This window comes from Esox lucius, chromosome 4, assembly GCF_011004845.1.
Source record: "Esox lucius isolate fEsoLuc1 chromosome 4, fEsoLuc1.pri, whole genome shotgun sequence".
NCBI lineage: Eukaryota > Metazoa > Chordata > Actinopteri > Esociformes > Esocidae > Esox > Esox lucius.
Window position 1 is genome coordinate 6219396 of NC_047572.1, and position 3072 is coordinate 6222467.

The window sequence follows — 3072 nt, forward strand, 5'->3', positions numbered from 1 at the left end:
AGGCTAAAACTTCAATGAAATGCACAGCTAAAATATCAGAAAATTAATAACTGGAGAACGACAAGAAGTTCAAAAAAATATTGTTTCTTGCTTATTTCTCCTATTACTCCGTTTGTGTGGCTTGAGGCAGGACACGTCTCCTCATTGCCCGATACGCTGCCAGGTTGAACCACCTGATTGCGTGCTTGGTGACCTCTGAGTCCGTGGCTGACCGTGTCACTGTGTTTTTCCTCACAGCACCTGTAATCAAACAGACAGATATGATTATGGTATGTGGCATCCAAAGCCAAGTATGCTTACACAATACAATATGAGATAGGTATTAAGGAGATTAAATTAAAAAAGAAACATGACTATAAATTATTATGAAGTTATAAACAGGGTTGTGGTGGTTAAAATAAGAGGTGGGTAAACTATGAATTTGTGATCAGGGTAAGGTTTGCCGCACCTTTCGCTATCGGATGTTTAAAAAAGACATCCAAAATGTTCAAACAATATCAGTGGTATTAAAAGATTATTTGATCAGAGCACAATTGTATGTGGATAAATCAGTATTTTAAGTTTGGTAGGGTCATACATAGATTCTATTTGGAGGTAAACTCTTAACAGATGGATAAACTCTATTTCTGACATTTGAGCGGTGGGTAAACTCCATTTACTTGCGTTTAGTTTCTACTACAGCCCTGGTTAACATTACATTACGTCAGTTAGCAGATTTTATCCAAAGCAACTTAACATTCAAGCTATATGTTGCAGCAGAGACCTTAGTGTTAGATTAACCATTCCAAAAGCCACACTAAATTAAAATACAACTCACATTTATTATTATTATGGAGAGCCAAGACAAATGTATGCGAGCGAAGCTATCACAACCAAACAGGCAGCCAATACATTTGCGTGCATTTACTTCGATAACATGACAATCCACTGTGATTCCAACCCCCAAACTTCGACCGTAGTTGCGCTCTTACGCACAAATACAGGTATGCCACTGTCTTGCCCAAGACTGTGCCAGAAGTTAGCATCTCCACTTTCTAGAAGCGCACCCATGGTCAACCCGGTTTACAGTGCCAGCGACAAACTGAAGGAATCAAAAGGAGGGAGTCTCACAGCAGAGGGGATCCCACAGCAATTTCAAAGATTTACTACATGTCAGAAAGGTAGGCTTTTTATTATTATCATTATTGCACTGATCTTCGTTGCCATCCTACTGAAGGACTTTTTGTTATTAACACCCTTCCAGTTTATCTGATGAGATACCTCATCTGTGAAGAGCCTGGCCAGGATGTTCCAGGTCACTCTCTTCACATCCTGACCACCAATGGTGGCCAAAGAAGAAATCTAAAAGGCAAAGACATCTTGTTTTAAATAGACAGCTTAAGTTGCATTTAAAGGTGCATTTAAAATGTTTTAGTTCCAGTTGAAAGCGTCCAGAAATGTAGAAAGACAGAAAACTTCTTTGCTAAAAATCCTGTTCTCTTGGATTATTTTTTGTCTCAACATGCACTTGGCTCACACCCTCATGAACCTGTGCCACCTTTACACACAATGTCAAACGAGGGAGATTGTCACTCACTGACAGAATCTAACCACTGGGAAAAGGCGGATCAGGACAGGCCTGTTCAGGGCTGTTCAATAGAACATTTGCAATAATCATGGACAATCAATAAACCTAATGGCAAGATTCATATTAAGTAAGAAAACTCACCACGCTCTGTCGAGCTGGGCAATTTGACATTTCCTTTAAAAACATTTCAAATGCCTCCACTGCCTCCAATTGTTCCAGGGGAAACTGGATATTTGGCCCCGGGGTTGCTGTTCAGCCTGCTGCTGAGGTAGTTCACCTTTGCCACAAGCTGGTCTTGTTGTTGTTTAATGGTCTCCAGCAGGCTAAGGATGTGGACCTCAGCCGCTGTTGACACACATGAAATATAGCTAAAATGTAGTGTATAAAATATATCACGTACCAGTGTTTATCCTCATTACTCATAATACTGACCTTAGTTATTGACAATAGTTAATGACAAAAGTTATGAAAATATGTGATGGTTGTGGGAAGTTTTTCCAAAATCTGTGGCACAGAATGCCCCTATGGATTTGTCAGTTAGTGCTCACCAGAGCAGGGAATGGTATCGGTCGTTCTTCCCCCTCGCCATGTTGGTCTGTAGGCCAGGCTTGAAGAGGGCTCCTCTGTTCGCCTCATGTTGAGGGCCGGTGCGGGGGGTGGAGGGAGTTGAGGAGGGACTGCCGTTCCTGGCCCATAGTGAGTTGGGTGGTGTGAGAGAGTGGAATTTTTTTTTAATTAAATGGTAGTCATCTGTTAACCATGACTTATAATACACTTTGGGGCCTTCCAATTCACTAATATTTCAGAAATCAGTCCCTACCTTGAGTAACTCTCCTCATGTTAAATGCAGGTGCAGAGACATTTCAGAAAGACACGTTTATCAGGTGTGTAAAAGTTATCATTTCTAATGTTGTATTTAAATAAAAACATTGTTGAATAGTGGTGTTGTCTGTTTCATTGCTACAAACTAGACTGTTTATTAGACCCCAGATGAAACAAGAAGCTAACGTTAGCTAACGCTGCGGTGACTGTCCCTCTGCCTCTGACTCCCCCGCTGCATGGAGTATTCCTCCGTATTAGCTAGCTAGCTAATTTTACTGTTTTAAAACCATTTTCTAGGTTAGTGGGGGTGCCTACCGCTCAAAACCAACATGAAAAACGTAGCTAGCTAGCTAGTAATGTTCACTCATTACTAGCCGCTCATTTTAAACGGTGTGTAAAATGAGCGGTGATGTTAAATCTCCATATGTACTGTGTATTTGCTGAATGGTTTCAAAGTAATGGTCGGTAGCAACCATTAGCAGAAAAGCCCGTACTTCTTGACGTTCAAACAGGCGCCAATACCCATTAGTTGTCTGAACCGACTTAAACAGTGATTAAAATGCCGAAGCTTGATTTTCATTATAAAGAGGATGGCAGATAGACACTACACATGAGACCAAACTTGACAAAATGCAAACTTAATGCACAGCTAGCTAGAAACTAAACATGCTAAAAGTGTACCT

General features: G+C 40.8%; 1 long non-coding RNA gene across 1 annotated transcript; it reads right to left on the bottom strand.

Annotated features, from left to right (window-relative positions):
• Positions 1-814: 814 nt before the first annotated feature.
• LOC109615544 lies at positions 815-2423 on the bottom strand. The gene is made up of 4 exons (XR_003781735.1): positions 2388-2423; positions 2116-2253; positions 1709-1912; positions 815-1341 (listed from the first exon to the last, which is right to left on the bottom strand). It is a non-coding gene; the product is annotated as an uncharacterized LOC109615544 (long non-coding RNA).
• Positions 2424-3072: the final 649 nt, after the last annotated feature.